The following is a 25,931-nucleotide window of genomic DNA, read 5'->3' on the forward strand; positions in this document are numbered from 1 at the left end:
ACTTGATTTAATTTCGTCCTGCGGACGGATATACCCTGAAAAGTTCCGCGCCGCGATCGTAAACCATAAATCTGATTGTAACAAACATTATTACGTCAGGTTACGTCACTCGTTAATGGGAAGAAGCTCGTTTTATTTTCGCCATTGTATGAAAATACGCAGAGTGGAACGATCAAAGAGATCAGCAAGACAATACCAGATATTGGATAAATGGAAATGTCGTGTGGCTAGGGCCTCCCGTCGGGTAGACCGTTCGCCTGGTGCAGGTCTTTCGATTTGACGCCACCCTCAATGATCGTGGTCCAACGACGAGGATGTCGACGACTCGCTGGCAGCTAAGTCAAAACTATTTTGAAGAAATATTGGCTAAGAGACACCGCGAACTACATCGTTCTAGTCAGTGATGTAAAAACTCCTTATACGGAAACAGCAGTAATTTTACTTGGTCATTCATTTTACGTAATTCTAATACTATTCAGCTTTATTTTCAATAACGTTCAGAACAGTAGTAAAATTTTTGTTTCATTCACTTAATTTTTTTTCATAACCATAATAACTTTGCGGATCTATTAACTTCGGTTATTTTTGCAGAAAATAGTTGCTAATGATAATGAGATAAGAATTAAACATTTTTGGTTTCTTTTCATTTGCTTCTAAGTGCCAATGTTTGTTTATTTATGTAGTCTGTAAGTGTTTATTTACATTTGCATGTTTTGTTGTTCCTCATTTAATCTCGCACTAATTATTGTGCTCTGACGATGAATTTTGCTCACTATGAATTATCCGCCTTAACATTAATAGGTAGAAACACGCCACGGGCTGTTCGATTTGTTTAGGAGAATATTTTATTAGTGGTAATCTGTTTGATTTAGACTAATGGGCGATCATTCGTAATGCTATTGCTTTTCGGCAAATAATTGCATGTGTGAATGTAATTTTCAGCCAAATTGAAGAAAAGTAGGGTATTTCTGGTTCCAGTTAAACTTTGTTACTATTTTGTTAAAGTAGTGTGTAAGTCTAATGACCGATGACGTCAGCACTTTGGTCTCTTGGGAATTCACACACATTTGAACATTTTTGATAAATGTATGGGAGACGGATCAAAGTATCATCACTTGTAGTAGTTGAACACGGTCAGTTGTAGCCCAGTCGAGGTTCCAGAGGTAGTGTTTCGGATGTTAGAGTTACAGTTTTTTATATCCCGTGGTCCTTTATCGTCACATATGGCGACTGTGTTGTGACAGGGCGAACGAAACAATGAACACATTTTCACATGTGCTGTAATGTTCCTATGTGACAGAGTATATAGCTTTCTCTAAGAGTATTTATTGCTCAAGATCTCACAGATCTCTGCTCGTCACACTCACCCACTGCCGCGCACCGCGATCGTACTCCCATTCCAATAGCACGAAACCAAGGACTATCTACTACCGCAACCACGAGTGCGTGGCTGTGTGTTGTCATCTAGAAAACCATGTCAGTACGAACGAATTTGCATTGCGCTCACCTGTTGGACTACTGCAGAGCCTTAACAAAATGGCGACAAAACAAGAAAAGTCTTTTGTATTAGAATATGCCATATCATTACCTGTTACAACACAGCAGCCTACATTCGGAATGAATTATAAAAAAGGACAGTCATGTAAGCACAGCATTGTGCGTTAGTATCGACAATTTAGGGACTTCGCTTGTGTCTGTAAACAGAAAAGTACTGGTAGACCGTGTGCAAGGTGAAACCGTTGATAAAGTGAGGGAACGTTTCGGAAGCAGCCCAAAACGTCAGCGGTCCATGCACGCCACGAACTTGGAATACAGTAGCAGATTGTAAGATTTTGCGACGGTGGTTACAGGCCGAAGTGGCCGTGCGGTTCTAGGCACTGCAGTCCGGAAACGCGAGACCACTACGGTCGAAGGTTCGAATCCTGCCTCGGGCATGGATGTGTGTGATGTCCTTAGGTTAGTTAGGTTTAACTAGTTCTAAGTTCTAGGGGAATAATGACCTCAGAAGTTGAGTACCATAGTGCTCAGAACCATTTGAACCATTTGAACGGTGGTTACATTTCAAAACACACCGTTTGCGGCACGTGCAACAATTATAGCCGGAAGATAATGGCTGGTGGCTTCAGGAAGCACTTTAGGATGAACATTCCGCCTCCGAGCAGATCTTTAGGGACGAAGCAACCTACCATTTACCTGGAATAGTTAATCGCTAAAATGTGAGAGTATGAGGCACTGAAAATCCTCAGGAAATTATTACACGTAAACGACATTCGCCGAAGGATAATGTTTTCTTTGCAGTCACAGACAAAGCTGTACCCACCGTTTTTCTTCTGTGAGAAGACAGTGATGGGTACGTCTTACCTTGATTTGTCGCAGAGTTGTAGAATTTTAGAACACGTATATGTTCGAGTATAATGACTTTTCTGGAGACTAGAAATCTACTCTGTAGGAATCAGCAAGGGTTACGAAAAAGACGATCGTGTGAACCCCAGCTCGCGCTATTCGTCCACGAGACTCAGAAGGCTATAGACACGGGCTCCCAGGTAGATGCCGGGTTTCTTGACTTCCGCAAGGCGTTTGATAGAGTTCCCCACAGTCGTTTACTGAACAAAGTAAGAGCATATGGACTATCAGACCAACTGTGTGATTGGATTGAAGAGTTCTTAAATAAAAGAACGCAGCATGTAATTCTCAATGGAGAGAAGTCTTCCGAAGTAAGGGTGATTTCAGGTGTGCCACAGGGGAGTGTCGTAGGACCGTTGCTATTCACAATATATATAAATGACCTTTTGGGTAACATCGGAAGTTCACTGAGGCTTTTTGCGGATGATGCTGTATTATATCGTGAGATTGTAACAATGGAAAATTCTAGTGACATGCAGGAAGATCTGCAACGAATTGACGCATGGTGCAGGGAATGGCAATTGAATCTCAATGTAGACAAGTGTAATGTGCTGCGAATACATAGAAAGAAAGATCCTTTATCATTTAGCTACAATATAGCAGGTCAGCAACATGAAGCAGTTAATTCTGTGAGTTATCTGGGAGTGAGTATTAGGAGTGATTTAAAATGGAATGATCATATAAAGTTGATCGTCGGTAAAGCGGATGCCAGACTGAGATTCATTGGAAGAATCCTAAGGAAATGCAATCCGAAAACAAAGGAAGTGGGTTACAGTACACTAGCTCGCCCACTGCTTGAATATTGCTGCAGTGTGGTATCCGTACCAGATAGGGTTGATAAAAGAGATAGAAAAGATCCAACGGAGAGCAGCGCGCTTCGTTACAGGATCATTTAGTAATTGCGAAAACGTTACGGAGATGATAGATAAACTCCAGTGGAAGACTCTGCAGGGGAGACGCTCAGTAGCTCGGTACGGGTTTTGTTGAAGTTTTGAGAACATACCTTCACCGCGGTGTCAAGCAGTATATTGCTCCCTCCTACGTATATCTCGCGAAGAGACCATGAGGATAAAATCAGAGAGATTAGAGCCCACACAGAGGCATACCGACAATCAAGTACCCTCCGCCACACACCGTCAGGTGGCTTACGGAGTATGGATGTAGATGTAGATGTGGTTGCTTCCGTAACTGACTTCTAATTACAAAAAATTCATCTTCCAACAAGAAGGGGCAACACCTCATTGAAGCATTCATGTCTGTCGCTATCTGTACGACGAACTTCCGCATCGGTGGGTTAGGCGTAGTGGTAAATATGATGTTGCTCTTTCTTCTTTGTCGATCAAGATTGCCTGACCTAACGCCTGGCGTTTCCTTGGAGGGGGGAGGGGGGCCGTGTTTACCTATCCCCACTGCCACGAAGACTGTGACTGCTCGCAGAATGCTGTTGTGATAACCATTGTCAGGATGCCGCCACATAAGACACTCATAGAACATTTGGAGAGTGCAAAATGCAAACTCGGTGAGTGCATCAGTCGTATCTGTACACGTAATACAATGAAAAACATAGGACTCAAGAAACGAGTGAATCTTTTATAACAGTGCTGTGTACAGGGTGGTCCATTGATCGTGACCGGGCCAAATATCTCACGAAATAAAGCTCAAACGAAAACACTACAAAGAACGAAAATTGTCTAGCTTGAAGGGGGAAACCAGATGGCGCTATGGTTGGCCAGCTATATGGCGCTGCCATAGGTCAAACGGATATTAACTACTTTTTTTTTTAGATAGGAACCCCCATTTTTATTACATATTCATGTAGTATGTAAAGAAGTATGAATATTATAGTTGGACCACTTTTTTCGCTTTGTTATAGATGGCGCTGTAATAGTCACAAACATATGCTCACAATTTTAGAGGAACAGTTGCTAACAGGTAGGTTTTTTAAATTAAAATATAGAACGTAGGTACGTTTGAACATTTTATTTCGGTTGTTCCAATGTGACACATGTACCTTTGTGAACTTATCATTTCTGAGAACGCATGCTGTTACAGCGTGATTACCTGTAAATACCACATTAATTCAATAAATGCTCAAAATGACGTCTGTCAACCTCAATGCATTTGGCAATACGTGTAACGACATTCCTCTCAACAGCGAGTAGTTCGCCTTCCGTAATGGTCGCACGTGCACTGACAATGCGCTGACGCATGTTGTCAGGAGTTGTCGATGGGATTACGATAGCAAATATCCTTCAACTCTCCCCACAGAAAGAAATCCGGGGACGTCAGATCCGGTGAACGTGCGGGCCATGGTAGGGTGCTTCGACGACCAATCCACCTGTCATGAAATACGCTATTCAGTACCGCTTCATCCGCACGGGAGCTATGTGCCGGACATCCATCATGTTGGAAGTACATCGCCATTCTGTCATGCAGTGAAACATATTGTAGTAACATCGATAGAACATTACGTAGGAAATAGGGTACATTGCACCATTTAGATTGCCATCGATAAAATGGGGACCAATTATGTTTCCTCCCATAATTCCGCACCATACATTAACCCGCCAAGGTCGCTCATGTTCCACTAGTCGCAGCCATCGTGGATTTTCCGTTGCCCAGCAGTGCATATTACGCCGGTTTACGTTACCGCTGTTGGTGAATGACGCTTTTCGCTTAATAGAACGCGTGCAAAAAATCTGTCATCGTGCCGTAACTTCTTTTGTGCCCAGTGGCAGAACTATACACGACGTTCACAGACGTCACCATGCAATTCCTGGTGCACTGAAATATGGAACGAGTGCAATCATTGTTGATGTAGCATTCTCAACAACGACTTTTTTTTAGATTCCCGATACTCGCGCAATTTGTCTGCTACTGATGTGCGGATTAGCCGCGACAGCAGCTAAAACACCTATTTGGGCATTTTCATTTGTTGGAGGTCGTTGTTGACCTTTCACATGTGGCTGAACACTTCCTGTTTCCTTAAATAACGTAACTATCCGGCGAACGGTCCGGAAAGTTGGATGAAGTCGTCCAGGATACCGAGCAGCATACATAGCACACGCCCATTGGGCATTTTGATCACAGTAGCCATACATCAACACGATATCGACCTTCTACGCAATTGGTAAACGGTCCATTTTAACACGGGTAATGTATCACGAAGCAAATACCGCCTGCACTGGCGGAATGTTACGTGATACCACGTACTTATACGTTTGTGACTATTACAGCGCCATCTGTCGCAAAGCGAAAAAAGTGGTCCAACTAAAACATTCATATTTCTTAACTTACTACACGAATATGTAATAAAAATGGGGGTTCCTATTTTAAAAGACGCAGTTGATATCCGTTTGACCTATGGCAGCGCCATCTAGCGGGCCAACCATAGCGCCATCTGGTTTCCCCCTTCAAGCTAGACGAGTTTCAATCTTTGTAGTTTTTTTGTTTAATGCTTACTTCGTGAGATATTTAGCCCGGTCACTATCAATGGACCACCCTGTATAATTATTATAGTAGCCGGGAATTTGACATCTCTCAGTATTCACTCAAGTTCAAAACATACTTGGGTCCTCTGAGTGCATGCATGTGTCAGAGAAAGCCTTGTGCGCCGTGCGGTCTGCCTTGCGTGGATCTTACGAACCAGGCCACCTGCTGTAGGCGGCGCTCTCTGTCAAAGTGACGCTGCCTGGCAGCTGCTTTCGTCACCTGGCGCTTACAGCGGTCAGGCAGGACTCTTCCGACGTTCAGTATGGGCCGCCTCTAGCGGCGTAGCATGAAGTTATGTATATAGATGTTGTTGTGACAGGCTTTTCATCGCGCCGTCATGGGCAGCAGAGTGAAGGTGCATGCAGATCGGTACAAGTACCTTAAGTGCCCCAAGTATTTTGCTCAGTTGTTCGATCATGATTAGTCATCTGTCGAATGCTGAAACCATCGGATAAGATTTTTAGCTGCTGCCAGCTGTAGTGAAAGGTAATTTTTCGGAGGGACACACAAGCTAATGACTGCGTGGTTTCGTGCTGGGTTTAGTGAGTGTTTGTGTTCCTAGTCAGTCTGATATGACGAGAAGACCTCCCTCAAAGAAGGCTGTATTTCGCAATTTCGTAATTTTTCAGGAAGTAAAAATAATTGTTTTCCGTTACTAGTATTTATTTATAACTTTTATTGTGCATGATCAAGTAGTACAGTATATATTATAGGAAAGCAATATGTATTTAGCAGAGCAATATTCAGAAAGTTATCTTAATTTTAAGTGGCCTTCCGAGTAAGAAAGTAGCATATTCTGTAAAATTACGTTGTGGAATAACGTTTCTTATAAAAAAAAATTCCCCATACAGCGGCAAAAATAACGGAAAGCATTAAAAGATTAGATTATCTGACATACTGAAATAAATAATCACCAAACTAAAAACAAACTAGTTCTATATGGGACAAGAAACAATAACAAAGAAAAAAATAAAACAGGGAAAAGAAGTTGAAATTTACACTCAGAAGGTAAGTTCACATAAAATCCCCTGTACTGTACAACAAGATATTTACACACATCCAACAAGTCCCTCATTATCCCTGCCGATCGGCTAAGAAGCTCTTCATACAACAAAGAAGACCCCATAACAGGCATAGATACGTTAACTCAAGGTTAATCTCTCTTTTGTTTCCAACAGAGAATGATGTACACAAGTCTGAATGACATTATGACTAATATGCAGATACACTGAATTAGGTTTTAGAGTTTGAATCACATCTCATAATTCATTCTGGCTTATCTTCTTTACAGCGTAAGGTGTAGTTAAACAAGCTTCAAATATCACATACTTCAAAAAAATGATTCAAATGGCTCTGACCACTATGGGACTTAACTTCTGAGGTCATCAGTCCCCTAGAACTTAGAACTACTTAAACGTAACTAACCTAAGAATACCACACACATCCACGCCCGAGGCAGGATTCGAACCTGCGACCGTAGCGGTCGCGTGGTTCCAGACTGTAGCGCCTACAACCGCTCGGCCACTTCGGCCGGCTGACATACTTCCGCTGAAAGGTAATCCTGACATCCATTGCTTCTTTTTCCCCGTTAATGCAATAGTATGGTCCCAGGGCCAAACGCTATGTCCCGAAACTGTATACATTTTTCTCTACTATTGTGATATAGCCTGTCAAAACAAGGTTGTTATACAAAAGTATCATTGCCCGTCGCTGTCTTACCTAAACCAAGGCAAGACCAAACAATTTTTTCTAGTGTACAACTTTTATGTTTTAATGATGTACGACGTTCTTGTACGTATCCCATTTGATGTAGTTTTTTTCAGGCACGTGTTTACTAACTGTAGAAATATAAGATTTTCCAGGTCTTTTCTTAACATCATACTTCCAGTGTCATGCATCTATTTCCTTTCTGCCCTTTTATTTAACTATATAATATCCTTTGGAGTTAAATTTACATCAGCCACATCCGTTGCTTTAATTGACATACAATATTCTTCCAGGACGATCAACTTCACAACTACAAATAGCTCAACTTGTAAACAGATAAAAAACATCCTTTGCTATGGTAGTATGTGTCGTGTGATGTACTTATTTATTCAAAATTGCCATTAATGCACTGTACAACCTTCCTTGAGGGACGTCTTCAGGTATTCTGAAGTGCGTCGCTCCATTGCGAGTGGTGTAGCAATAGCGCGTGGCTAATGATTAGGAGTACCTGTTGTGTGTGTTTTGTGTGCGAACCGCATGTAGGAATGATTATTAATATTTCTCGGTCTCTCACCAGTGAGCGCTTGTGTTCCCAACGAGTTTAGGCAGCGCGTCTAGAGATATAGAATGTAGATCGCTCCGCGAGATCACAGAATTCCGCAGCCATTCCTACACTACTGGCCATTAAAATTGCTACACCACGAAGATGACGTGCTACAGACGTGAAATTTAACCGACAGGAAGAAGATGCTGCGATATGCAAATGATTAGCTTTTCAGAGCATTCACACAAGGTTGGCGCCGGTGGCGACACCTACAACGTGCAGACATGAGGAAAGTTTAAAACCAATTTCTCATACACAAACAGCAGTTGACCGGCGTTGCCTGGTGAGACGTTGTTGTGATGCCTCGTGTAAGGAGGATGTTGTGGACTGACAATACAGCCAGTCCACAGTGACGGGTAACCGAAAGGCACGCGCTTAAACTCACGCAGGCAGGCGTGAGGTCTGAAACAGGGTACGTAATGAATACTATAAAGAAAAGTACGTAGCTTCTGGAATACTTAACTTTAATCCACAATTGGTGAAAATTGGTCTTGTTACTGTAAATGCTTGATTAGATACATAGCAAAGGATAAATGGCGCCTTGCTAGGTCGTAGCCATTGACTTAGCTGAAGGCTATGCTATCTATATTCTCGGCAAATGAGAGAGTCTCCGTCCATGTAGTCGCTAGCAAAGTCGTCCGTACAACTGGGGCGAGTGCTAGTAAGTCTCTCGAGATCTGCCGTGTGGTGGCGCTCGGTCTGCTATCACTGACAGTGGCGACACGCGGGTCCGACATGTACTAATGGACCGCGGCCGATTTAAAGCTACCACCTAGCAAGTGTGGTGTCTGGCGGTGACACCACAGAGGAGAAATGCGTACCATCACGTTTCCGACTTTGATAAAGGTCGGATTGTAGCCTATCGCCATTGCGGTTTATCGTAATCCGACATAGCTGCTCGCGTTGGTCGAGATCCAATGACTGTTAGCAAGATATTGAATCTATGGGTTCAGGAGGGTAATACGGAAAGCCGTGCTGGATCCCAACGGCCTCGTATCACGAGCAGTCGAGATGACAGGCATCGTATGCGCATGGCTGTAACGGATCGTGCAGCCACGTCTCGATCCCCGAGTCTACAGATGTGGACGTTGGCAAGACAAATACCATCTGCACGAACAGTTCGACGACGTTTGCAGTAGCGTGGACTATCAGCTCGGAGAGCATGGCTGCGGTTACCCTTGACGCTGCATCACAGGCAGGAGCGCCAGAGATGGTGTACTCAACGACAAACCTGGGTGCACGAATGGCAAAACGTCATTTTTTCGGACGAATCCAGGTTCTGTTTACAGCATCATGATGGTCGCATCCGTGTTTAGCGACATCGCGGTGAACGCATATTGGAAGCGTGTATTCGTCATCGCCATACTGGCGTATCACCTGGCGCGATGGTATGGGCTGCCATTGGTTACACGTCTAGGTCACCTTCTCTTCGCTTTTGACAGCACTTTGAACAGTGAACGTTACATTTCAGATGTGTTGCGACTCGTGGCTCTACCCTTCATTCGAACTCTGCATAACCCTACATTTCAGCAGGATAATGCACGACCGCATGTTGCAGGTACTGTACTGGCCTTTCTGGATACAGAAATGTTCGACTGCTGCCCTGGCCAGCACATTCTCCAGATCTCTCACCAATTGAAAAAGTCTGGTCAATGGTGGCCGAGCAATTGGCTCGTCACAATACGCCAGTTACTACTCTTGATGAACTGTGGTATCGTGTTGAAGCTGCATGGGCAGCTGTACCTGTGCACGCCATCCAAGTTCTGTTTGACTCAATGCCCAGGCGTATCAAGGCCATTATTACGGCCGGAGGTGGTTGTTCTGGGTACTGATTTATCAGGATCTATGCACCCAAATTGCGTGAAAATGTGTTTACATGTCAGTTCTAGTATAATATATTTGTCCAATGAATACCCGTCTATCATCTGCATTTCTTCTAGGTGTGCAATTTTAATAGCCAGTAGTGTAGTAAGATATCTAAGCGTGCCATACGTGCGAAACGCTTGGAGGTTCATCTCTCGAAAGTTGATTCCCGCTTCTTGGTACTGCCAGCTGTAAATGGAAATCTGAGTTGCACAATCTGATTGAAATCCTGTATTGCATTTCTGTAAGAGTGATTGCATCACTGGCGTAGTGAGTTCAGTAGTGTGCAATGAAACCTGCACAGAGTTGGTTACTGTGCAGTATACTCCTAGAAGTTGCATTGTTCTGAATTCTTTTCGCCGCTTGGCACCTGGATTATGAAATGTGAAAATACTGGCTAACTTCGGTCATGTTCTGTTTGCAGCATATTAGAGATTAATTCCTGTATAGGCACCGAATCGTTGTTGTCAAAGTGATTTTGGTTAGCGTGCGTGTTTCAGGACAATCATGTATCACATGTTAAGGAATGGATTTTGCCTCTAACGTGAGTGGTTCCGCAGTGACATTTGATCGGTCATTAAGCACACATGTGTCTTGTTTCGGATGGAAACCACGAGAAAGATAAGTGCTTACACTTGGTCTGTCTGACGGCTTGTATTAGTTGATGTGCTTTGAGATGGGAGTGGCATCCTTTTGAAATCTCCTATTGATTCCATATCTCATTGGTATGATAAGAGTAGTGAGTTAATTGACGAGGGAATAAATGATACGAATCATTCGAGAGGAAAGACGAGAAAGTTTCGCATGTATGCTGTGTGGAAGCAAGAGCAACATAAGACTGGAGGTACTAACGTGCTTCAGATACTTTGTCATGATCTTGTTGATAGTCTTTTTGTTCTTGTTTTGCCGGACGAACGTGGCCCTCTTTAGATTCGTCATCACTTTGTATTTCTCTGTATTTGCCTTGAATATTCTCGTCGTGATTTTGATATTCCTTTTGTGTTGACCACATGTCCGCGAATTTATTTTAAGTCGTCGGCGTGTGTTCATCTGCGTTTGGCTTAAGGATAGCCGTTGTGTGCTTTCCCTGGTTCTAAGGAGCGAGGTCTTTATTGGTTATGATATGTGAGCCTTTCATATACTTGTCCGTGCAGATGTTTTACGGACGCGTCCGTATTTTTTGAGTTGTACCCTTGCGTTGCACAAGGCATAACGAACGTACGTTCGTTGTCAAGGTTATCTACTTCCGTCAGTGGCTGTCTTGAGCTCTCATCTGCTAAGTGTTGCAGGAGAGATGTTTCGAGTTTTTTAGTGATAAATTAGCCAATGGTGCTGATTACTACTAATGATACCGCCATATGCTGAATTTTACTCTTTGTGTTGATCAGGCTAGTGCCTGTTCAGTTATAAAAGAGTTAAGTCCCCACTCTGAACTGCAGGCACAGATTAAGCTACGGCTCATGAAACCTAGTTGAGTGATATTTTATCATAATTCTCTACTGCCATAGTTATAAGTGAAGTTAAATAGTGAGTACTCTAGCTTCAGTAGCTTTGGGTGTAGCTTAGAGAGCGACCACTACTGTGTCTACTAATGTTGGTAACATTTATTACAAACTGGGCACGTGCAAAATGTGTTGAGTACGTAGCTTCTGTGGTGAATGTGTGGGTGCTATTGTGTCATTCTGCGAAACGGATTAATCTGACATGTACCCTTTACCCCGTGGCTCATGCAAGATGCAATTCCCACCCCCACACTACTACAGAAGTCAGACAGACGCTCCTAACGTTCTAACGAGAAATGCCTGAAAAACTTTGAGCAATAAATACCTTCTGGAGTCGTCCGCTGTAAGGAAATGACACAAAAATTCACAAAATTTTTTATGTAACTAGTGGGATACTTAGGTACTGGAGTAGTGCTAGTCAGTGTAAGAAAAACATGAAACTAACGAAAATTATTATTTATTTGCAAAAATTCTGAGAAATCACACTGGCACTTATAGTTATGAATTGAACAAGTTATTTCTGGGTTCTTTTCGGAACGTGAAGTTACCTCTTCAGTTTAGGATTCGCTAACGAAATTTCTATACAAAGTTTAAGATTGTTATTGACTTGGCAGAATGGCTGAGAGCGGAGCCTACTCAACTTGAGTAACTGTCCGTTAGAATGTTGCTAGGTACGGTCGAGGCTGTTGTGTGTGAAATGCAGTGAAGTGTACTGTTGTGGAGGAAATATGGGGCTCGCAAGAGCTGTAGTGCACAGTACCGTAAGCTACGATGACAGTTGCCTGCGCCGCTCGCTGCTGACAAATAAGATAACTCTTGTACTTTCTGGATTGACCTTCGCCAATCAAACTTTCCCTACGCCTAGATGAAGTCAAGGACTCCTATTCGCCCCTAGTCTATTGGCGTGGTACACCGGTCAGATAACCAGACCACTGTGATTCCACTCAAAAATTCGCTCGCAGGCGTTTAACTACAGCTCTATCCGTTCACACCGCACAATAAGTGCGGTGGCCAACACAGTGAACACCGCTTAATCGCAAGGACTCTATAGAGTCGCACTCCGATTCGCTCTCGACAGAGGTGCTCTCCCAGTGAAGTACTGAGGAGAGACTTGTTCTTCGCTCTTTGAGTACACGTACGAGCGCACACTCTCACGCTCTCATTACGTGTTCTCGCTCCAAGAGCGACAGTGGAACAGTCCCTCTCCACACCAGACGTGAAGGGGTATATCTTTTGGTCTCTTCTTTCGGCGTCAGGAATATCGTCTGGCAATCAGCATTGCTCTTCTAAAACGGGAGAATGACGTTTCGTTTAAGGCGACCAATCCGGAAATCTGCAGCATCGGCATTTGGCGTTTGCTGTCTCCCTGTGAAAACCTCTGAAACTGTGTGCTGTGTTTGTAAAGAATGTGTAGCCTGGGCGCTCCCACACAATGTAGCGGAATTTGCTTTTAAGCCGAACACGGGGTCGTTCTCCCTTTCACTTGGGCGAATGCTGTCTGCTCTACGGGCGGTCGCTGGCCGACGTAGATGGGTTGACTCGACCTCTGAAGGGATTGGCCTCCTGGCGTGTGGTTTGCCTCTCCTGAACTAAAAGATTTTGTGACCGTAGTGTCTCGAATGTGTGTGTGTACGCCAGCCTCGAGTATTTCAATGTCAGTGCACACTTGCGATTCATTTGTTATTTGCATATCGTTTACATGAATTCATACAACATTGACTTTATCTTATCGAGTTTGGCTTCGAATAAAGCGTCTTGATGTGCGGAATATGATTGTGTGGGCGGAATATGTAAGCAGTGAAGGTCAGGAGACCATGATGTCTTACAAGCTACTCAGCCAAAATGATGTTTCTTAATCGCAGTGCGTGTTGATGTCAAACTTAATACTTAATGAGAACAGAAATGTTGAAATCACTGTGTAATGATTATCCCAGTCAAGTTTTAGTGCACTGCCAAATTGAACCTTTCATGTGGTTTTAAATGTGGTCAGATAGCGGTGTTGTTTCGTGTAGTGAAACCACGTGATAATCCAGATTTGTTTCAGAGTAATAATGCTTCCGTTTGCCATTGGTCTTACACTTTCAGCAGTGGTACAACTGGGCCATGTCCTTACTTCTGTCATCTGGCTCATTCCAACGACTTAGGGCGTTCCCAATTGGCGTCGCATCAGGAGACTGAATGAAATGTGAAAAAAAGAAAAAGAATGAAAGAACTGAGAAATAAATTTGTCAGCCCAACCTATCCTCGGTCGCAAACAATGCAGTGCTCGAACTCCCTTCCACGCTCCCTGCTGTTTCACTTTATTTGAGGAGAACTGTTAAGCATTATAATAAAAATAATGAAGTTAAGCAACCATCAGTAAATTTGTCTTCGTTTTAACTGTCCCATTACGCCTAGCCTCTCTCTTAAGGCTAATTAATTCTGAAACAGATATTTCTCCTGATAAATGAGTGCAAAACTGGAACGTACACTCGATGTGGCTAGCTGACACAGAAGGTGATGGACCACATACCAAAACCTCCTGTGTTGTAGTTTAGGAGTTTTCTGCCCCTTATCGCTTCACACTCCTTCAGTTCAGAGGTTTGAGGAACACAAATGAGTACCACCTGCAATGTGACTAATAGGACCATTGCGGTGTTCAAACTAATACTCACGTCGACAAAAGTTCTGCTACTGAACTCTCTAGCAATCCTGGACTTGAATCTGGGACCTTTGCGTTTCGGGGGAAGTTCTTTACCGACCGAGAAATCCACGCACGACTCATGACCCTCTCTTTCAGCTTTACGTCCGCCAGTATCTCATCTCCTATTGGCCAAATTTCGCAAAAGTTCTCCGGTGTACATTGTAGGCCTAGCACTCTTGGAAGGAGGGTACTGGTTGGATACTCAGTTGGTACAACACATTCCCGTGAAAGGCAAAGGTTCCCAGTTCGAGTCTCGATCAGGCACACAGTTTTAACACGCCAGGGAGCTTCATATCGGCTCACACTCGAATGCTATGTGAAAATTTATTCTGTGAGCTTTATCATTGTTGCATATTGCCTGTAATCGCGTGTAAATTTATTATGCACTGGCATTAGCCGTACAAATTGGTATTTTTCCTCCATTTTAATAGAAATTGTATGTGCTCTATGTGGTGTCACCGCCAGACACCACACTTGCTAGGTGGTAGATTAAATCGGCCGCGGTCCATTTAGTACATGTCGGACCCGCGTGTCGCCACTGTGTGATCGCAGACCTAGCGCCACCACAAGGCGGGTCTCGTGATACGAACAAGCACTCGCCCCAGTTGTACGGACGACCTAGCTAGCGACTAGATGTACGAAGCCTTTCTCTCTCATTAGCCGAGAGACAGAATAGCCTTCAGCTAAGTTAATGGCTACGAACTAGCAAGGAGCCATTAGCCTTACAATGATTGTAATTAAAGTCTCCTGTGTATAGTCAAGAGCGATGTACCACGATGATTGATTAAAGATAAGTATTAATCCAGCTACGTACTTTTCTTCATAGCATTAATTACGTAGCCTGTTCCAGTACTTCACGCCCGTCTGCGTTAGTCTAGCATGCATTTTCAGCCATCGATCTACAAGGTGTTGGCCCAGCTGCCGACACATCACTCTAAACTGATTTCGTTAATTTATACCACGCATTTGTTCAGTAGTGTGTGATAATAGTGCCACTCAGCAGATTAAAATATTAATAATAATATACAATTGATAAATAACTCATCAAAGAAAGTATCATTAATATTATCATTAATATACCGAACATAGTAAACAGTTTTTATTCCATAACTCCGTCTCTCTCAATGATTCATGCCTGTGCAGCATGGCAGTGTACATTTTCGTATATATATACACATATACACTACTGGCCATTAAAATTGCTACACCAAGAAGAAATGTATATGATAAACGGATATTCATTGGACAAATATATTAGACTAGAACTGACATGTAAACACAGTTTCACGCAATTTGGGTGCATAGATCCTGAGAAATCAGTACCCAGAACAACCACCTCTGGCCGTAATAACGGCCTTGATACGCCTGGGCATTGAGTCAATCAGAGCTTGGATTGCGTGTACAGGTACAGCTGGCCATGCAGCTTCAACACGATACCACAGTTCATCAAGAGTAGTAACTGGCGTATTGTGTCGAGCCAGTTGCTCGGCCACCATTAACCAGATGTTTTCAGTTGGTGAGAGATCTCAAGAATGTGCTGGCCAGGGCAGCAGTCGAACATTTCTGTATCCAGAAAGGCCAGTACAGTACCTGCAACATGCGGTCGTGCATTATCCTGCTGAAATGTAGGGTTATGCAGGGATCGAATGAAGGGTAGAGCCACGAGTCGCAACACATCTGAAATGTAACGTTCACTGTTCAAAGTGCCGTTAATGCGAACAAGAGGTGACCTAGACGTGTAACCGCTGGCACCCCATACCATCAAGCCGGGTGATACGCCAGTATGGCGATGACGAATACACGCTTCCAATGTGCGTTCACCGCGATGTCGCCAAACACGGATGCGACCATCATGATGCTGTAAACAGAACCTGGATTCGTCCGAAAAAATGACGTTTTGCCATTCGTGCACCCAGGTTTGTCGTTGAGTACACCATCTCTGGCGCTCATGCCTGTGATGCAGCGTCAAGGGTAACCGCAGCCATGCTCTCCGAGCTGATAGTCCACGCTACTGCAAACGTCGTCGAACTGTTCGTGCAGATGGTATTTGTCTTGCCAACGTCCACATCTGTAGACTCGGGGATCGAGACGTGGCTGCACGATCCGTTACAGCCATGCGCATACGATGCCTGTCATCTCGACTGCTAGTGATACGAGGCCGTTGGGATCCAGCACGGCGTTCCGTATTACCCTCCTGAACCCAACGATTCCATATTCTGCTAACAGTCACTGGATCTCGACCAACGCTAGCAGCAATGTCGCGATACGATAAACCACAATCGCGGTAGGCTATATTCCGACCTTTATCAAAGTCGGAAACGTGATGGTACGCATTTCTCCTCCTTGCACGAGGCACCATAACAACGTTTCACCAGGCAACGCCGGTCAACTACTGTTTGTGTATGAGAAATCGGTTGGTAACTTTCCTCATGTCAGCACGTTGTAGGTGTCGCCACCGGCGCCAACCTTGTGTGAATGCTCTGAAAAGCTAATCATTTGCATATCGTAGCATCCTCTTCCTGTCGGTTAAATTTCGCGTCTGTAGCACTCATCTTCGTGGTGTAGCAAGTTTAATCGCCAGTAGTATATATATATATATATATGTGTGTGTGTGTGTGTGTGTGTGTGTGTGTGTGTGTGTGTGAAGCAGGTAGTAGGAAGATGAAAAGCATATGTGTTTATTGTGGCAACGGCAGCGACCGAGTACGGACACAGTTATTTTACCGAATTTCGATGTTCGTCTATGAGCATGTGAACACTGACATTGGTACCACTAACAGACTTTAGACATGGTCAGTAATAAATGCGTGTTTTTGTGGTCTTCAGTCCGAAATCTAATTTGATCTAGCTATAGACGCTAGTCTGTCTTGTAAAAGCCACTTCATGTTTGCGTAACTACTACGTTCTACATCCATCTGAAAAACGTATTTGTTGATATTATTAGCATACATTTTCTATTTTCTATCCTCTCCGTTTCGGCCGTTGCCTAGCTACCTAATCTAATTATCGCAGCATCGCCTGATTTAATTCGACTCCATTCCAGTACCCATTTCTTTGATTTTCATGCTGTAACCTCTTTTCAGCTTACTGTCTGAACAAATGGTCTTCCGTGTCCTTTGCAATCTCTGATATACTCAGAATGTTATTATCGTGTCTTAATGTTTTTATCTCCTCTCTGTGAGCCGCTATTCCCTACCCTTATCTCTCCTTGGTTTTCTTTACTGAATAACATTTTGTAACTACCGTATCCCAATCCGTTCTATACTTCTGCTTCCCACTGATTCTTTTAACTTCAATATGATCCTGTACAGGTTGTTCAAATGCTTCGGCTCTCTATAATTGTTCCCCTCCTAGTTTCGCGATTTACAAGTCTACCCAGACAATGGTGTTAAAAACTTTCTCTATTTACAAAAATGCTATCATCGTCGGTTTGCCTCTCTTCAGCCTTTCTTCTAAGGTAAGGCCTAGGGTCAGTATTGCCTAGCGTGTTCTTACACTCTTCTGGAAACTGAACTTTTTTAGAGTAAGGTCAACTTCTCCCAGTCTTCCCATTCTGTACTAATTAATTCGTGTCAGTATCTTGTAACCATGACGTATTAAACTGATGCTTTGATAATATTCACATCTGCTGTCAACACCTATCATTTTTAAAACTGGAAAACGAAGTTTCTTCTTGAAATCTGAAGATGTCTCATACAGTATATCTTGCCCATAAGGGACGCATGCGATAGCTTGTAGGGTTGAGAATTACGGGGGGGGGGGGGGGGGGGGGGTAAAACGTGGGGATATGGAGTATTTTTAATATTTTAGATGACGAAAGGCAACTTTTAAGTAGCTATAAAACATTTCAGATTTGACCCTGTTAGAAATCTACGTAATACCGACTCTGAAACCTTTTCTTAAAAAAAAAGAAACACCTACAGCACTATATTTTTTCCTCTTCCTAATAGCTAGGGGGTTCCGCAGCCCGCTCTTGGCGCCGGGTGTGGGCGCCCTTCCTTGTCTATCTGGAGGAATAGTTTTGTCATGGTACGTTCTCCCAAGGACCTCGGTAATTGTGAGGAAATGTCATGCCTTATTTTGACTTGGGTCTTTCAGTTCTGTGTAAGATTTGTCTCTTAGTACATACTGTTAACTACTTCGTATTATCTTTTCATAATATAGACTCCAAGCAAGTTGGTATCCTTTGTTTAATCCACCTACACATTCCTTCCTCCTTCCAGCTTCCTCTTCTTTGCAAAGTACGTGCTTGCCATTTGAGCTCTTGATACTATACTTTTCTCTAGATGGCTCAAATGGCTCTGAGTACTATGGGACTTGACTTCTAAGGTCATCAGTCCCCTAGAACTTAGAACTACTTAAACCTAACTAACCTAAGGACATCACACACATCCATGCCCGAGGCAGGATTCGAACCTGCCACCGTAGCGGTCGCGCGGTTCCAGACTGTAGCGCCTTTAACCGCTTGGCCACCACGGCCGGCTTTTCTCTAGAGTTTATTTATTTATTTTTAATTTCCTATAAGCGGTCTTTATTTTTCCCATAGGGATACTTGTACTACAGTTTGCATTTCTCCTAGAACCATTCCTTTTGAGATATTGCATTTTCTGTCAGTCATTTTAGACGCCTGCATTCCCTTTCAACTGTTTCATTTGCTGCATTTTGTATTTTCTCTTTCCGTCAATTGAATTCAATGTCTCGTGCGTTGTACGAAGGGCTCTACTGGGCCTTGTCTTTCTTTCTGTTTGATCCTCTGCCGTCTTTACTGTTCCATCTCTTTCTCCCGTTTCTGTCAATCGTCACGAAATGCTCCGTTGAAGTACACATAATTAGAAATGTTAAATGTTAGCAGCAAGATGTTAGGTTAATAAATGATAATAGTCTACAAGTCAGTTGCTTTCACATTTTGTATCTTACGATGCTGACATTAAAAAAAAAGTGTTCTCTTCAAATCACTATGTTAGGTTAATAAATAATAATAGTCTACAAGTCAGTTGCTTTCACATTTTGTATCTTACGATGCTGACATTTAAAAAAAAGTGTTCTCTTCAAATCACTGTTTTGGCTGCAGAATCCGACGGAAAGCGTAGAAATGTAGGTGCTACCCGCATTGTATGCATGTTTCACACAAAACAAAACTTCGATTAATGCATAACAGCTTGTAATACAGTTCAAAGGACTTTAGAGGATAAGAACTGAATTGGAATGGTATTGAATGTCGGGAGATAATCATGACAAAAGTAATATTTGACAAAGGATAATGATAAAGACGAAACACAGTGGTAGATTCACGAATTTAATTTCCACACAAAGCCATCGAAAGCAGGTGGAAGCTTTCCCGTGTCGCTGTTCGGTTCATTACTCTGCGGTAATCATGCGGAAACTTCTGAATGAACACCGCAACTTGGTCCGGAGCTGAAAGTCGTTGCACAATGAATAGCAACTGATATTTCGCAGCGGCCTGTTTAACAGCTATTGCGTCCCATTATCGTGATAACGAGCTGCCTGCTGTTGTTCGAGTTCAGTCACTGATCATGCCTGCGGGCATACAGCAAGTGTTTATCAGCGCATTTCATTGTAATAGCTGCTCTGGCTCCTCTCTGCATTTTCCAGTCTTCAGTATCGTTTTCACATTAATATCCGATCGTGGACTGTTCATCCGTAATGACGTGCGCAATAATTTGCGTAAACTTTTTACTTCTCACATCCTCTAACAATGTCGAGGACCCATTCCTGCCGTTACAATTTTGTACTAGTTAAACCAATTTGATTGTTTTGCACATAACTTTATCTAAGCCGTATGGATCTGCTCTGGGCTGGCCGGAGCGGCCGAGCGGTTCTAGGCGCTACAGTCTGGAACCGCGCGACCGCTACGGTCGCAGGTTCGAATCCTGCCTCGGACTTGGATGTTTGTGATGTCCTTAGGTTAGCTGGGTTTAAGTAGTTCTAAGTTCTAGGGGTAGCGTCTTTGATTCATAATCAGAACGTCATCAGCCCGGGTTCGATCCCCGCCACTGCCTAAATTTTGATAAATAATCAGCATTGGCGGCCGAAGGCTTCCGGCATAAGAAGTAAGCCTCATTCTGCCAACAGCCTTGTCAAAGAGGGTGGAGGAGCGGATAGAGGTTCAGGGCACTCTCTTGTCCTAGGGGTGGGAAATTGCCCCTAAAGGCGGAAGAATCAGCAATGATCAACGACATGAGGATGCAGAAGGCAATGGAAACCACTGCATTAAAGACACGTAACGTGTATACACAGGACATGTGGCCTGTAATTGAAGAAGTGTCATGATGATCTCTCCATTGGCAAAAGATTCCGGAATAGTCCCCCATTCGGATCTCCGGGTGGGGCCTGCCAAGGGGGAGGTTACCATGAGAAAAAGATTGAATAATCAACGAAAGGATAACGTTCTACGAGTCGGGGCGTGGAATGTCGGAAGCTTGAACGTGGTAGGGAAACTAGAAAATCTGAAAAGGGAAATGCAAAGGCTCAATCTAGATATAGTAGGGGTCAGTGAAGTGGAAGGAAGACAAGGATTTCTGGTCAGATGAGTATCGGGTAATATCAACAGCAGCAGAAAACTGTATAACAGATGTAGGATTCATTATGAATAGGAAGGTTGTTCTAATCAGAATCGACAGCAGACCAAACACCGACAACGATAGTTCAGGTATACATGCCGACGTCGCAAGCTGAAGATGAACAGATAGAGAAAGTGTATGAGGATATTGAAAGGGTAATGCAGTACGTAAAGGGGGACGAAAATCTAATAGTCATGGGCGACTGGAATGCAGTTGTAGGGGAAAGAGTAGAAGAAAAGGTTACAGGAGAATATGGGCTTGGGACAAGGAATGAAAGAGGAGAAAGTCTAATTGAGTTCTGTAACAAGTTTCAGCTAATAATAGCGAATACCCTGTTCAAGAATCACAAGAGGAGGAGGTATACTTGGAAAAGGCCAGGAGATACGGGAAGATTTCAGTTAGATTACATCATGGTCAGACAGAGATTCCGAAATCAGATACTGGATTGTAAGGCGTACCCACGAGCAGATATAGACTCAGATCACAATATAGTAGTGATGAAGAGTAGGCTGAAGTTCAAGACATTAGTCAGGATGAATCAATACGCAAAGAAGTGGGATACAGAAGTACTAAGGAATGACGAGATACGTTTGAAGTTCTCTAACGCTATAGATACAGCAATAAGGAATAGCGCAGTAGGCAGTACAGTTGAAGAGGAATGGACATCTCTAGAAAGGGCCATCACAGAAGTTGGGAAGGAAAACATAGGTACAAAGAAGGTAGCTGCGAAGAAACCATGGACAACAGAAGAAATATTTCAGTTGATTGATGATAGGAAGAAGTACAAACATGTTCCGGGAAAATCAGGAATACAGAAATACAAGTCGCTGAGGAATGAAATAAATAGGAAGTGCAGGGAAGCTAAGACGAAATGGCTGCAGGACAAATGTGAAGACATCGAAAAAGATATGACTGTCGGAAGGACAGACTCAGCATACAGGAAAGTCAAAACAACCTTTGGTGACATTAAAAGCAACGGTGGTAACATTAAGAGTGCAACGGGAATTCCACTGTTAAATGCAGAGGAGAGAGCAGATAGGTGGAAAGAATACATTGAAAGCCTCTATGAGGGTGAAGATTTGTCTGATGTGATAGAAGAAGAAACAGGAGTCGATTTAGCAGAGGTGGGGGATCCAGTATTAGAATCGGAATTTAAAAGAGCTTTGGAGGACTTACGGTCAAATAAGGCAGAAGGGATAGATAACATTCCATCAGAATTTCTAAAATCATTGGGGGAAGTGGCAACAAAACGACTCTTCACGTTGGTGTGTAGAATATATGAGTCTGGCGACATACCATCTGACTTTCGGAAAAGCATCATCCACACAATTCCGAAGACGGCAAGAGCTGACTAGTGCGAGAATTATCGCACAATCAGCTTAACAGCTCATGCATCGAAGCTACTTACAAGAATAATATACAGAAGAATGGAAAAGAAAATTGAGAATGCGCTAGGTGACGATCAGTTTGGCTTTAGGAAAAGTAAAGGGACGAGAGAGGCAATTCTGACGTTACGGCTAATAATGGAAGCAAGGCTAAAGAAAAATCAAGACACTTTCATAGGATTTGTAGACCTGGAAAAAGCGTTCGACAATATAAAATGGTGCAAGCTGTTCGAGATTCTGAAAAAAGTAGGGGTGAGCTATAGGGAGAGACGGGTCATGAGTGGACGATCAAGAACGAAGTGCTCGTATTAAGAAGGATGTAAGACAATGCTGCAGCCTTTCGCCCCTACTTTTCAATCTGTACGTCGAGGAAGCAATGATGGAAATAAAAGAAAGGTTCAGGAGTGGAATTAAAATACAAGGTGAAAGGATATCAATGATACGATTCCCTGAGGACATTGTTATCCTGAGTGAAAGTGAAGAAGAATTAAATGATCTGCTGTACGTAATGAACAGTCTAATGAGTACACAGTATAGTTTGAGAGTAAATCGGAGAAAGACGAAGGTCATGAGAAGTAGTAGAAATGAGAACAGCGAGAAACTTAACATCAGGATTGATGGTCACGAAGTCAGTGAAGTTAAGGAATTCTGCTACATAGGCAGTAAAATAACCAATGACGGACGGAGCAAGGAGGACATCAAAAGAGACTCGCTATGGCAAAAAAGGCATTTCTGGCCAAGAGAAGTCTACTAATATCAAATACCGGCCTTAATTTGAGGAAGAAATTTCTGAGGATGTACGTCTGGAGTACAGCATTGTATGGTAGTGAAACATGGACTGTGGGAAAACCGGAAGAGAAGAGAAACGAAGCATTTGAGATGTGGTGCTATAGACGAATGTTGAAAATTAGGTGGACTGATAAGATAAGGAATGAGGAGGTTCTACGCAGAATCGGAGAGGAAAGGAGTATGTGGAAAACACTGATAAGGAGAAGAGACAGGATGATAGGACATCTGCTAAGACATGAGGGAATGACTTCCATGGTACTATAGGGAGCTGTAGAGGGCAAAAACTGTAGAGGAAGACAGAGATTGGAATACGTCAAGCAAATAATTGAGGACGTAGGTTGCAAGTGATACTCTCAGATGAAGAGGTTAGCACAGGAATTCGTGGCGGGCCGCATCAAACCAGTCAGTAGACTGATGACAAAAAAAAAGTTCTAGGGGACTGATGAACTCAGATGTTAAGTCCCATAGTGCTCAGAGCCATTTGAACCATTTTTGAACTGCTTTGGGTCAGTGACTGGATTACAAATTTAATAAATAATTTTACTGTTTGAATCACTGTTTATTAATGTTTATTAGCGCGATACGTTTCGACATCATTCGGCTATCATCAGGTGCTAAAATTTATGGTAAAGACTATGGGATCAAACTGCTAAGATCATCGGTCCCTAGGCTTACACATTACTCAATCTAACTTAAACTAACTTACGCTAAGGACACCACACAAACAAACACCACCAAACAAACTCGAACCTCTGACGGAGGGAGACGCACGAACCGTGAGAAGACGCCCCAGACCGCACGGCTACATCACGCGGCTCATAAAGTGCGTTACAGCCAAATGTACATTACTCTGAAGTATGATGAGGATATTCTGCTGGGTGTGTCAGTGAGGTTATGTGCCGAGATTTAAGCCTGTACAGAAAAATTCATTTCAACGCATACTGTAAAAGACTGGGAAAAAGGATTTGGAAGTAATAAGAGAAATATTAGTTAAAGGTTAAATGAATTTTTAGGATATTCTCTAATGTATTATTGGATAAAGGAGGGTTTCGGCTATCTGAGCAGTCACCGTAGCTAGTGAAAAAAATTCAACAAGATTTCGTTATGGATGTATAGATATAAAAATTAAAAATCTTCTTATGTCCATGCTTCAAATGATTTCTTATACCTCTTCAACTCTGGTATCTTTCAGATCTCAGCACAAAGGCGCTGCTACTAATTAATTAGTGGGCGCAGGATTACTCATTAATAATCATCTATGGCCTCACTTTTATTTTTGTCACAGATGTTATGACTATCTAGCGGACAGATAGTGCATCCTTTAATCAACTTAAAAAAGTTACCGCCACAACTCCTTAAATGATTCAAATGTTTAAATCGTTTCATTGATGTCCTTACTTAAATTGTTTTGCTGGAGCTTTATATGTCTGATACACAGACAACAGTAATAACCACAGTACCATCACTTAACAGTATCACATTCGTATATTTATATTCCAAAGACTCTTAACTCCTAAACTTGTTTCAGTTGCTATGGTATTTCAAACAACGAAAATACTTTTTTATGTAAGCATACTTATGTCATGGTACATATACATAGTACGATTACTTGGTATTTCTTGGTTATTCAGTAAAATTAAGATAAATATTTCAAACATTTTTTTAAATTTTTTAGTAGAACAAGCATGTCACGTTGTAGAAGTTTTTAAATAAATTTGCGTTGTTATTTTGTAGCTTATCAATTAGCAGCCTGTTACTACGTACTGAGCCATGAATGAAAATTCGTGGTTCTTCATACAATCCTTTTGGTGATACTTGTCCAGTTTATGTAATGTATGAACATCGTTGGTGATAATTTGGAGAAGGTGGCCAGTATTCTTGATGTGGGTGGCTATTGCTGATCGAATATAATAGTTTGGCAAGGGGGAAGTAGGAGTAATCCGCTGAATTACAGGTCCATATCACTAACGTCGATCTGCAGTAAGGTTTTGGAACATATACTGTATCCGAAGATTATGAAGTACCTCTAAGTAAACGATTTATTGACGCACAGTCAGCACTGATCACAAAATATCGTTCTTGAGAAACACAACTAACTGTTTGTACTCGTGAAGTAATGAGTGATATCGATAGGGGATGCCAAATTGATTTCATATTTTTAGATTTCCAGAAGGCTTTTGACACCGTTCCTTACAAGCGTTTTCCAACCAAACTGCGAGCTTATGGAATATCACCTCAGCTGTGCGACTGGATTCGTGATTTCGTGTCAGAAAGGTCATAGTTCGTAGTAATAGACGGATTTCATCGAGTAAAACAGAAGTAATATGTGACGTTCCCCAAGGAAGTGTTATAGGCTCTCTATTGTTCCTGTTCTATATTAACGACATAGGAGACAATCTGAGTAGCCGTGTTACATTGTTTGCAGATGATGCTGTCATTTACCGTCTTGTATAGTCATCTGCTGACCAAAACGAATTGCAAAATGATTTACATAAGATATCTGTATGGTGCGAAAATTGTCAATAGATCCTTAATAAAGAAACGTGTGAAGTTATTCACGTGAGTACTAAAAGAAATCCATTAAATTTCGATTATGCGATAAGTCACACAAATCTGAAGGCTGTAAATTCAACTAAATACTTAGGCATTACAATTACAAATAATCTAAATTTGAACGATCATATATATAATGTTGTGAGTAGAGCAAACCAAAGACTGCGATTCATTGGCAGAACACTGAGAAGGTGCATCAGTCTACTAAAGAGACTGCTTACACCACGCTTGTCCACCCTATTCTGGAGTATTGCTGTGCGGTGTGGGATCCGCATCAGGTGGGACTGACAGATGCCAGCGAAAAAGGTCAAAGGAGGACGTCACTTTTTGAAGCATCGCGGAATAAGGGAGATAGTGCCAACAACATAA

This window comes from Schistocerca piceifrons, chromosome 1 (genome assembly GCF_021461385.2).
Source record: "Schistocerca piceifrons isolate TAMUIC-IGC-003096 chromosome 1, iqSchPice1.1, whole genome shotgun sequence".
NCBI classification, from domain to species: domain Eukaryota; kingdom Metazoa; phylum Arthropoda; class Insecta; order Orthoptera; family Acrididae; genus Schistocerca; species Schistocerca piceifrons.